Source organism: Giraffa tippelskirchi, chromosome 12 (genome assembly GCF_054371585.1).
Source record: "Giraffa tippelskirchi isolate mGirTip1 chromosome 12, T2T-mGirTip1v1.2.pri, whole genome shotgun sequence".
Lineage (NCBI taxonomy): Eukaryota > Metazoa > Chordata > Mammalia > Artiodactyla > Giraffidae > Giraffa > Giraffa tippelskirchi.
In genome coordinates this window covers 21,866,613-21,879,174 of record NC_137286.1, presented here as the reverse complement: position 1 = coordinate 21,879,174, position 12,562 = coordinate 21,866,613, and the positions used below count along the sequence as shown (strand labels likewise).

General features: G+C 41.0%; 1 pseudogene; it reads left to right on the top strand.

The window, feature by feature from the left end:
• Positions 1–2,966: 2,966 nt before the first annotated feature.
• Positions 2,967–10,333, top strand: LOC145528588 (ferritin light chain pseudogene; annotated as a pseudogene).
• Positions 10,334–12,562: the final 2,229 nt, after the last annotated feature.

Here is a 12,562-nt window from a genome sequence, read left to right as displayed (position 1 = left end):
ACTCCCTTGCTGTTTAATTTTTCTTTTTCCTTTCACATGTAGGCTGAGGCTTCATCAGACTTATTCCACTGGAAGGCTCCAGCAATACTATCTCAGTGTATAGCCCCCCAAATAGGAGATCAAACCGGTCAATCCTAAAGGAAACCAGTCTTGAATATACATTGGAAGGACTGATACTGGAGCTGAAACTCCAATACTTTGGCCACCTGATGCGAAGAACTGACTCATTGGAAAAGACCCTGATGCTGGGAAAGATTGAAGGTGGGAGGAGAAGGGGATGACAGAGAATGAGATGGTTAGATGGCATCACCGACTCAATGGACATGAGTTTGAGCAAGCTCCGGGAATTGGTGATGGACAGGGAGGCCTGGTGTGCTGCGGTCCATGGGGTCGCAAATAGTTGGACACGACTGAGCGACTAAACTGATAGTCCCTGACAAGAACAATCGACACAAGATGCTACATTTTCTCCCTCAAAAAGGGGAGGTGGAGGGTATCATGTGGGGGGCAGCAAATGTATTAACCAAAGAGACACTCCAGGGAAGAAGAATGAAAAGAAGATGTTTTGACTAGCTTGACTGTGGCACTTCAACCCTGGAGTCATTCCCTCAAGTCTAAATTGCTGCTGACTGGGTAGTTTTCCCTCTAAAAGCTTCAGGAGGACTGTGTGTGCTGCCCTGGAGGAAGGCCTGAGGGGAGAAGACAATAGCTGTGAAAGAATCAGAGCTCTTACCCCTAACCACTCCCCTCCCCAACCAGGAAAAGTTAAGAAAACCACCAAATGTGGCCTCAGAAAAATGCCTAGTCAAGCAGTTGTTTCGTCCCTGCCTGTTGAACATTTGGGTTGCCCAACGCAAATGTTAAAGCTGTGTTCAAACCAGAAAAAATAAAAATAATAAGCTGTCAGAATAATTACTAAGAACATGCAAGGATTATACAAAGTAAACTGCAGCCTGCAAAAAAGAGAATTGCATGTTAGCTAATTGTTAATTTTAGCAATCGCAGTGGCTAATTACCACGGCTCACATTGACTATTAGCTTGATGCCCCAGCACCTGCTTTCTCCAATGAACAGATTTCTTCATCGCTAGCACAGGAGCAAAATGTGTAATTATTGGCCATCATTGGGGCGATTTTTCAGTGATTCTTTTGTGCGATGTGAATAAAGCATAATGACATATTTTATTAGAGGGCAAATAGCTGTTTGTTAATGGAAATGATTTGAAATCCAAAAAAAAAACTAGAAGCTAGGAGCATGTTTTCAGTATCAGCGTGAATTCAAATGTATTTTCTTTTAACTCTTTATAAAAGCAGCATAGAAATCAAATCTAAACTGAGTATAATATATTTAATGATATGTACAAACACAGCATTGATTAATTACCTCAAATGCTTTCACTGGTACACCATTTATTTTGTTTCAGTCATGTGTTAAATTTTAGTATTTCATATTTAAATTCTTATTTCTTGGTCCGAGAGTCTTGGTGAAGCTGGCCTGCGTCACACCTCATTTCCTGGAGAACTCTCTTTTCATTGGTATACGTGGCACTTTGGGAGAGCTCTGAAAACCCAGGCTCATTGCTTTGAGAGCTGACGTATCAGCATCTCCCCAAAAAAGATGGGCATGAATTAGGTTATCAACACCCAACTGTCAGCCACTGGGTGGATTGTACGTTGTAAATAAGGTGCCCTGAGGATAAGACTGGAACTCTTTCAGGCTTGGAAATGACCTTCTTTTCCCTTTCATGACAAAATTAATAGATCTACTACTGGAATCTATTAAATAATAAAAGCAACATCCACCTTCAGCTAAGGGATATAAATGATCATATAAGAGTACGCGTGTGTGTTTACTTATCTACTGGAAAACAGTACTTTCATTGGTCATAATGCAACATAGCAGGGTCTTTTCTTTCAACTCTGTCCCCGACAAGGTTCTCAAACCTCCGTCTAGCCTCTTTTTTCTTCTCCTACCCCTACCCCCAACCAATTTCTATGTTCTTATAATGGATAATAATTCTGATTATGGTGCTATGAAATTTGAGTATAAAGTCCTCTGAAACTCTCAAATGCAAAAAAAGAAAAAAATCCATTTAAGAATGGATTCATGAAGAATTAATACTAACATAATCAGCTCACCCTGTTGGTTTGATCAAGCTCAGGGATAAAAAGCTGGTTTGGAGTGTTTAATTCCTCCACATATTTATACCTTATTTGTGTGTCTAACTCTGAACACCCTGTGCTGAATTCTTCCTAAACCATGACACAAGAAAAGGCGCCTCTCGTTCTTCACAGAAAAGATGAAAGGGCTGTGCTTGAGATGTGTTTGCCGAGCTTTCGTCACTCCATTCCACTCAGGTTGGATTATGAAAGTTGTGTATTTTCAAAGGTCACTGGAAGGCAACCCACCTCTGTTTCCTGAGTGTGGAGAACTGGCTCCTAATTGCCAGGCTTATTGTTTTATTACCACTGTTTACAAACAGGGAGAAACTCCCTTGAATGGGAACGTCCCTTTCTTACCACAGGCCTCCCCACTAGTTTAAGATGTAGATAAGTTCAGTATTCAGGTTCACTGTTTGACCCATTAAACTGGTATTGAGGTATAATTTGTGTGTTTTCCCAGTACCGTTGCACATAGAATGGGGTTCATTTCCACACGTTTGAATAAATTTATCCAGTTCAGTGAACCTGTTGTGAAGCTCAGCAAAACTCAGTAGGTGGCTTTAAAGTCCTGTAATTAGCCCATTACAGAAAATCTGTACTTTGGATTTTTGCACATTGGTTAATAAGCATAACATGCTTCATATATAAATAACATTACATTAAATGATGCAATATAAAGGAATTAAAGGCCAATGGAGTTAAACAAAATACTTGAAAGAGACCTCAAATTAGCATGTTTAATTCCAACTCACTGCACAGGAAAAGCCTCTGGCTCTTACTGTACGCGCTCCCCACGAGTTCAGGATGACGCCGGCTGTGCACGAGGGGCCGGGCTCTCTGTCTGCATGGCCTAGTGTCATCTGTCAACTCTGTGAAGTTTGGGGTGGGTTCACCTTTACCTCATTTCCTTCCACTTCTAATTATGGACAAGGAGACGAGTCGAGGGGACAGAAGAAAAAAACATTAAAAAAAAAAAAGATCTTCACCTCTCTGTGGAATGAAGTTCTATTTCCATTTAAACATCAAATATAGTGTAACAGTAGGGTAAACCTACTCCAATGAATCAAGAACAAATGTGACACAAAGATGAAGTCGCCCTATAGTCATACAAACAGTAACAGAAAAAGACTTGAACTACCACTCCATAGAGAAGGTAAGCTTCCTGAAACCAAGAACCCTGATCATCTTTGCCTTTATATTCCACCCTCCACACCTCCGCCAGCACAGTTCCATCATTCATTTATTCACCCCACTGTTTATTGAGCACCTTCTGCATATCAAGCACTGCAACAGGTTTTGGAAATGGTAAATAAAAGAAACTGTAGAAAAGAAACTGACTAGTTAGCCAAAAACCGACCCTGCAAAATTAATTCATCAAATGATCAAATACTGAATCACTAACTTGTCAGATTTACCAAATGTAATGATCAAGTTTAACTATTTATACAATTTACACAATTTTTATAGGATGGTCTTGGTTGGTTTTTATTGGCTTTTTATAGCAGCATTTAAGAACTATAATGTATCAAAACCTATGGATACTTTAATCTTCTCATAGACAAATTTTATACTCATAAAATGTCATATTTTACTCAAAATTTTAGTTATTTTTTAAAGAAATATTTGATCTTACACAGATTTCTTCTTTAACTCATTTACAGTTTTGTCAACTCTTTAGCTTTCTAGGATTATTTTTGTCACTTTCCTAAGATGAATATTGGCTTCAGTATATGATGCTGTTGCTTCATTATTTCCAAGCTCATTTCTAGTTTTACCTACCATTTTAGCATTTTTAGAAATTTTAACCAAGGTTTAAATCCTTTTTTGTAAACTTTAGTTTTATGGTAACATGTAAATCAAATTTAAACTTCCATTCATTTAATCTTGCCAATCCCTTATGAGCCTCTTGATTTCCTTTATGCAACTTTGAACACATGCGCCCTTTTATTTTAGATTTTTTGGTGCATTACAACCATGTAAAAGTACCTTAGTTTTCCCTTGCTAGAAAATAAAAATTGAATCTGCTGTTCAGTTGCTCAGTTGTGTTCAACTCTTTGCGACCCCATGGACTGCAGCACACCAGGCCTCCCTGTCTATCACCAATTCCTGAAGTTTACTCAAACTCCTGTCCATCAAGTCGGTGATGCCATCCAACCATCTCATCCTCTGTCATCCCCTTCTCCTCCCGCCTTCAATCTTTTCCAGCATCAGGGTCTTTTCCAATGAGTCAGTTCTTCGCATCAGGTGGCCAAAGTATTGGAGTTTCAGCTTCAGCATCAGTCCTTCCAATGAATATTCAGGACTGATTTCCTTTAGGATGGATTGGTTGGATCTCCTTGCTGTCCAAGGAACTCTCAAGAGTCTCCTCTAACACCACAGTTCAAAAGCATCAATTCTTCGGTGCTCAGCTTTCTTTATAGTCCAACTCTCACATCCATACATGACTACTGGAAAAAACAAAGCTTTGACTAGATGGACCTTTGTTGGCAAAGTAATGTCTCTGCTTTTTAATAAGCTGTCTAGGTTGGTCATAGCTTTTCTTCCAAGGAGCATCTTTTGAAGGCTGCAGTCACCATCTGCAGTGATTTTGGAGCCCCAAAAAATAAAGTCAGCCACTGTTTCCCCATCTATTTGCTTTGAGGTGATGTGACCAGATGCCATGATCTTAGTTTTCTGAATGTTGAGTTTTAAGCCAACTTTTTCACTCTCCTGTTTCACTTTCATCAAGAGGCTCTTTAGTTCCTCTTTGCTTTCTGCCATAAGGGTAGTGTCATCTGCATATCTGAGGTTATTGATATTTCTCCCGGCAATCTTGATTCTAGCTTGTGCTTCATCCAGTCCAGCATTTCTCATGATGTACTCTGCATATAAGTTAAATAAGCAGGGTGACAATATACAGCCTTGACATATTCCTTTCTCTATTTAGAACCAGTCTGTTGTTCCATGTCCAGTTCTAACTGTTGCTTCTTGACCTGCATACTTCTAATTTCCATAATTGTCTAATTTTTTTCAAATATAGCCATGATTAATAATATTTTTACAATTGCTGGGGCTTCCCTGATAGCTCAGTTGGTAAAGAACCCACCTGCAAAGCAGAAGACCCCGGTTTCATTCCTGGGTTGGGAAGATCCCCTGGAGAAGGGACAGGCTACCCACTCCAGTGTTCTCGGGCTTCCCTTGTGGCTCAGCTGGTAAAGAATCTGCCTGCAATTTGGGAGACCTGGGTTTGATCCCTAGGAGAAGATCCCCTGGAGAAGGGAAAGGCTACTCACTCCAGTATTCTGGCCTACAGAATTCCATGGACTGTATAGTCCAGGGGGTCTCAAAGACTGAGTGACTTTCACTCTTACTATCACTTACAATTGCTTGGTGGCATGGTAGACTTTTGTTTCTAGCGATTAAATTTTTAAATTTCAGCATTACACATAGGATGAGATTGTTTCAGTTGACTTAGTTTCCCCATCTTTCTGAATATCATTTAGGATTGCTCTTTAAACGTTTTTACATTCTTTCACCAATCCCTCAAATGGCATATTACCTTAATTTTATATGACTAGCAATTAGTGTCTAAGATCCCTGCATTTCGTGTGAATTCAGTTACTCTGAATTCCTCTTCAGCAATTTCATACTTAAAGGAATGAAATGTCAGATTTGGGGCACTAATCTTTAAGTTTTGGTTACTGGTTATTAATTACTCTTTCTTGAATATTTGATATATACTCTAAAAGGCTGAACCATTCTATGATCCTTAGCTTTTAACAATCCAATATTCTTTAAAATGCTGTTAAGAAAAAATTAAAAATCAACTAAACCTTCACGGAAATCATCAAAAACTTTTAAAATATTCTCTTCAATACAACTGGCTGTATAATTTACAACAGAAAAATAACTTACTCTGTTGAACTGGTACACTGCTAAATGTAGCAATCACTCCAAAAACTGGACTTCAGCAAATTATTTTTATAAGTGACTCAGAGCTAAAAATAATGAAAAAAAAAACCAATAAAACAGCCTGGCCCCTGCCCTTGTGGAGCTTACAACTGAGACAGACAGGCATGAATCAAGGAATCCTATTTCCCAGGTTAATGATATCAGGAAGGCATATCATGGGGGAACTGCCTCATTAGGGAGGCCAGGTCTGGAAGCGGAAAAGTAACCAGGCAATGCTAGGGGAAAGCAGCCCTCCAGGAAGAGAGAAAAGTGTGCGCAATGCCCAGATTTACAGCATGAATCTGGAAGAGGCCCCTATGACTGTCGAATGAATGATCTGCTATTTGAGACTTCAGATTCAATGAGCCCTCCTTCAGAGAATGATCCTCCTCGAAGCAAAGGGGTCCTTCGACCCGCCTCCTGCAGAGTGTGTCTGGGAGGCCTGCCCAGCTAAGATCAGCCAGGGCACAGATGTGTGCCCTCTCACCCACACAGGGAGGGCTTCTGTGTCCCTCACCTCACCCTTGGTTCTGTCTCAGAGCTTCCCTAGAACAAGTTTTTCTTGTTGAAGAGTGAAAAACTTATTGGCAGTAGCTGAAGGCATTCTCAGCCGTCACCAATTCTCCAAAGACAAGCACTCCTAGAGACTGTTATTAATTAGCTTCATCCTAAATAACCCACAGAACATCAGCTGTTGTAGCACTTGCCTGATTTTCAGGCTTATTTTCTCAGAATTTACTTCTCTGATGAGGGACATGAGATTCTCTTCTGGGGGTGGTCTGAAATGCAGAGCCCAGGAACTCACCTCAAGCTCACAGAATCAAAATTTTACAACAAAAGGATCTGGGTCTATTCATTTTGATAATCACACGCCCTCCAGGTGTTGGCTCAGCGAGTAAAGAATCTGCCTGTGATGCAGGAGACCCCGAACATGTGGGTTCAATCCCTGGCTCAGGAAGATACCCTGGAGAAGGAAATGGCACCCCACTCCAGTATTCTCGCCTGAAAAAAATCCCAGACAGAGGAGTCTGGCGGGCGACCGTCCAAAGGGTCTCAAAGAGTCATAAACGACTGAGCAACTAAGCACACACACAGGTAATTTTACATCATAAAATTTGAGAACCACTAGTATAAATGTTCAATAAATAAAACTTGAAGAAAATATTGTGGCAGGGTTTATCAGATGGGTTTTTACCTGTTATTTTGAGTAATTGTTGGTTTTTCTCCTGCCTTCATTTTGGAAAATTTGGGTTGGGTGAAGGGCATTGCTGGTCTTTCTCTCCTAACACCAAGCCGAATGCTTCTCTGGGAGCTCTGTTCTGGGCTCCATGTATCAGCACTGATTTGCTTTGCACACACACTGGGACTTCGGGTGTCTGGATCTTGGCATATCCCAGGCTGAGAGCCACAGCTCCTAGGTGGGCTAGCGGAACAGCTCTTTCACGTCTGAGCCCACCTCCCTGCATCAACTATTTCCATGCTCAACTGTGGGACAGCATCTTCCCCACAAGAGAAATGTCTGTGCCTTCACTCAGCATCCTTTCATTTCCTAACTGCCCCTCTAGACCACCCGCAGTATATAAATTAGGTAGAAATGAGATTTCTAGGTAAGCTATTTTTGGTTGACATCCATAGCATTATTGCCCAGAGCCCCTCGAGTTTGGTTTGCTCTGGGTAAGTAGTTCCCATAAAGGTGTACAAACACCCACTGAGTTCAAGTGTTCCATGGGAAGTTCCCTTAGGAGAGGAGTCAAAGAAAACTGTGAAGCTAGAGAAAAGAAGTATTAAGAGCTCAGATTATGGATTGAAACGGACCTTGGTCCTCCTCCTGCTCTTTCCCAGAATTGTATAACTTGGGAAAGCTATCCAGCTGCTCAGCTTAGTTCCCTCCCAGTGACATGGGGGTAATAATAGCTTCTCCTTCATGTCATGTTGTGACGATCAAATGAAACATGTTTATAAAGTCCTCAGTACATCTGGCACACAACCCTCAAAAATTTTCAGTTAGCTTTCATAATTTTTAAAATAAACTGACTAGTCCTGCCTGATAACCTGAATGGCAAATAGACATTATAGAGCTATCTATCTTTAACCAAACAAGGGTACAAAGTGACAAATCCCATGATGTCACCTATATTACACACAACCTTTTTGCCCTAGAAAGTGGGGCACTTGTTGGAATCTGGTTATTTCTCAAGGAATGAGGCACAACAGAAGCACAAGGGACTTTCTGTGTATGTACCTGAAAGTTTTGGGGCTCTTCGTTTACAGCTCTTTGACATCATAATGGGCTTTCCTGGTGGTTCAGTTGACAAAGACTCCGCCTGCAATGCAGGTGACTGCCTGCAATGGAGGGGACTGCCTGCAATGCAGGAGACCTGGGTTCTACCCCTGGGTCAGGAAGATCCCTGGAGAAGGAAATGACAACCCACTCCAGTATTCATACCTGGGAAATCCCATGAACAGAGGAGCCTGGCAGGTTACAGTCCATGGGGCTGCTTAAAGAGTCAGACACAACTTAGCAATTAAATCACCACCAATGATAGGTCAATAACAAGAATCTTGCAGGTAAAATTTATTCACTCAAGAGGTATTTATTGTATACTCACAATGTGTAAGGCACTAAATTGGTTTAGACTGGATCCTCCCAAAATGTCTACAGTTACTCAGGGTGATGAAATATATAAAAACAACAGAGAGGTTGAAAGACAAGTTGCTTTCACGGTTCAGAAGAGGGACAGATTCCTTCTTAGTAGGACAACAGAAAGCTTCATGGAGGAGACAGCATTTAACCTAGGACTTGAACGAGGAAAAGGAATTGGACAACCGGATGTAGGAGTGAGGAGATCCCCAAAGAGAAGGCCCAGTGAAGCCAGGAGGTAGGAGAACAGATAAAGAAAACAGAGTCATCTATTAGTTTGAGTGAACTACAATGAGATACTTTTCACTGAAGTTTCCCAAGGAAACTCCAGGCGTTTACTTGGGAGTTTCCTAGGGAAACAAGAAAGCTTCTTTATTAACATAGACAGTTAAAGCAGGAAGCATCCCCTACATATGTATTCTACTCAGTTTTTGAAAGTGGTTATCCCTTGGTAAGGACTTCCCTGATGGTTCAGATGGTAAAGAATCTGCCTGCAATGCGGGAGACCTGGGCTCAATCCCTGGGTCAGGAAGATTCCCTGGAGCCCCAGAGAAGGGAGTGGCTGCCCACTCCTCTCTTGCAGAGAAGCCAGGCGGACTATAGTCCATGGGGTCGCAAAGAGTCAGACATAACTGAACGACTAAGCACGCACACATCCCTTGGTAAATATTCCAGGTGAAAATATTGTCATTAGATTTTTATGGCAATGATACAAAACCGCCAATGATGCAGAGACTAACAGTTTAACATACAACAGATTTTCACCATTTGTGCCATCCTTTTTTTCTTTCTTTCTTATTTTAATTAACTATGAAGCCCTACTGTGTACCTCTCAGGATGTGGTGAAGGTTTTGTTAGTTGATCAAGACATGAACTATCTCCTGAAAAGAATTATCCAGTAGTGCACTCCTTGGTCCTGCAGCTCTGTCCTTGTTTCAACAATATTTGGACAGAACAGACCCCAGGGACACCCCTTGCTCCAGCCTCAGACCACCCATAATCCTTTTCAACAGTTGCAACCTTCGGAATCAGCCAATCAACCATCCTTGGCCAGTGGGACCAGCCAGTTTTCTGAGCTTATTTCCTTATTACGGATCACCATGAACTTCCAGGTTGTCAGAATTATTCCACCGAGGTGGAGGCCGCCGTCAATATACACCTACGGGTCTCCCATACCTACCTCTCTCCTGACTTCTGTTTCCACCGGGAGGATGTGGCTCTGGAGGGCGTGGGACCACCTTTTCCGCGAAATGGGCGAGAAGAAGCGCGAGGATGCCAAGCGGCTCTTGAAAATGCAAAACCAGTACTGCTGCCACGCAGTCTTCCAGGACGTGCAAAAGCCATCTCAAAATGAGTAGGGTAAAACCCAGGACACTATGGAAGCCGCCATGCTCAGGCAGAAGGGCCTCAAGCAGGCCCTTTCAGATCTGCGTAGCCTGGGTTCCGCCCACCAGACCTCTGACTTCCTGGAAAGCCGCGTCCTCGAAGAGCAGGTGAAACTCATTATTAAGGAGATGGGCGACCACGTGACTAACCTCTGCAGGCTGGTCCCCAGGTTAGGCTGGGCTAGTACCTCTTTGAAGGGCTCACCCTTAGGTAGGACTAGGAGCCTCCAAGCCCAGCGGCCCTTGATGTCAGGCAGCTGATGTCACGCTCTGATGTCAGGGCTTCTGCTTGAAGCCTCTTTCTGAAGCCATGAGGCAGTCTTTTAACCACCCTGGAGCCCTCTCGGAAGCCGTGGACCAAATTGAAACAAGCTTTTTGCAGGGGAAAAAAAAAATTACCCAGGTGATCACCATGACTAGAACATTTGTGCTTCCCAGGTGGCACAGAGCTAAAGGATCTGCCTGCTGATGCGGGAGACGCAGGAGACGCAAATTTGATCCCTAGGTCGGGAAGATACCCTGGAGGAAGAAATGACAACCCACTCCAGTATTTTTGTCTGGAAAATTCCATGGACAGGGGAGCCTGGCAGGCTGCAGTCCACAGGGTTGCAAAGAGTCGGACACAACTTAGCGACTGATCACGCACACAGTGTGAAAATGCAGTTGACATTTCTCTGTGTTCTAACATACCAATATATTACACTGTTACTTTTATAACCCTTGCATATACACCACAAAGATAGGAATGAAATTTTACCCTTAGTCCACTCCACTACATTGTTCTTTAGGAAGTCCAGTAGAAACATTTCACGAAGGAATAATTAGAAAAATGTTATAACTCACAGTCTTTCATTTATATATACAATTTTAAAATAGATTAATTCTTGTAGTCAATTACCTGGGTTAACTATAAATCATCTTGAATGGTTAAACTCTAATTGTGACTTGTTATTTGTTCCATTGGTTAAAAAAAAAAAGAGTGAAAATAGAATAGAAATCACACACAATTCTTTCTCGGCAGTGGCTATGCAGTTTGTTAAAGTTCTTAAGCATGACCTTTGGGCAAAGGCAATAATACAATGACCCAGTACCCTCCCTGGGGCTTGTTGTGAGAGAGTGTAGCAAACAAGCCTTGTTTGTAAAGTGATAGAGGCCGGTATCTGCTCCTCTGTGAGAACATTACTTACCCAGATTAGATTAACAATAACTAATTGGGGCTATTTCCAATTTTGCAGTATCACAGGTTGGATTCAACAGATGAGCTAGGTCATTTGCTAATGAGTTGCCTTCATTATAGCATTTGGCAGAGGAATTTTTGGCATCACTCGATGGTCTGAGTAAAAAGTCATGTGTGCTTAGGTCTTAGGTAAAATAAAAATTAGGAGAGACTGTTCTTTCCTTTAGCTAAAAAATAATCCCAAAACATAATTTTAAAGACCAAAAAAAAGTTCTTGAGTTAGAAAAGGTGCCTAGGAAAATAATAAAATTCTTGAAACTTAAGATACTATGTAGAATACTTAGAATATGCAAATAAAATGTGTGAAGGGTGGAAGTAAGAAGGACTTAGAAATATGAAAGAGAACATATAAGACACCTGCTAAAGTAGTTATATCTGGTCAGAGAACTCAGAAAAGTGGTCAGTGGGTGAAAGAAACTTTCTTCTTTGTTTGAACAGCTAGCCTTTAAATGATTATATATTATCTTAAAATTTTTTTAGAATAACTTTTGATACATTGTTCAAGTGTTCTTGTAGTGTTTGCTTTATTATTATTTTTATTCACGATGAGCTTACTTCAAATCAATTTTTGCAAGTTGTTGGATTACAAATGATAAGTGAAAAAAATAAATATATAAAACCCTGTAAGAAAGCAGTTGGAGTGGGGTGGGCTAAGGGGGATTAAAACAAAATATTTCACTGCTCTTTTACTCATTCCTTTTTTATATTCTACATTCTAAACCTCTTAGAATCTCTCTGCAGATTTCATAATTTCAGTTTTACCAAACTCATCCACCTTGTAATTATGAATATATGGACATAATTAACTGAATCACTTTGAGAGAAGAAAAAAAATACCCTATTTAAGGCTAATTAGATGAATCATGAATGCCTGGAAGAATGCATTTCAATAAGGTGAAAACTTTGGATAAAAATTTAATGAACTTTCCAATTGCATTTGACCACAGAGAATACTGATAAACATTCATTCCATGCAGATTATTAAATTGTATTGATTTAGAAACTCAGAGTATCAACACCGCCATTGCCTCCAGAGGAGACCTGATTGCACTTACATGTCACATTCATAAAAAACATGGTGCACTAATTGGGAGTCTCCCGCCATCTGCACACTTGCTTCCAGCCGCACATGAAATGATCAATGGGAAAGCAGGGTCAGTCCAGGCAGACTGTGAGTGAAATTAAAATAATAAAATGTCTAAACATT